This window comes from Schistocerca piceifrons, chromosome X (assembly GCF_021461385.2).
Source record: "Schistocerca piceifrons isolate TAMUIC-IGC-003096 chromosome X, iqSchPice1.1, whole genome shotgun sequence".
Lineage (NCBI taxonomy): Eukaryota > Metazoa > Arthropoda > Insecta > Orthoptera > Acrididae > Schistocerca > Schistocerca piceifrons.
The window spans coordinates 693,641,080-693,641,308 of record NC_060149.1 but is presented as its reverse complement, the minus strand read 5'-3'; positions in this window follow the sequence as shown (position 1 = coordinate 693,641,308).

Below are 229 nucleotides of genomic sequence, written 5' to 3'. Positions count from 1 at the left end.
TGAAACTGTGTTTTGCTCAAGGTGAAATCCTCAAACTTACTTTATTTTATAAGCAAACATGGCCGCGTGGTTCTAGGCGCTTCAGCTCGGAACCGTGCTGCTGCTACGGTCGCTGGTTCGAAACCTGCCTCGGGCATGGATGTGTGTGATGTCCTTAGATTAGTTAGGTTTAAGTAGTTCTAAGTCTAGGGGACTGATGAACTCAGATGTTAAGTTCCATAGTGCTTGT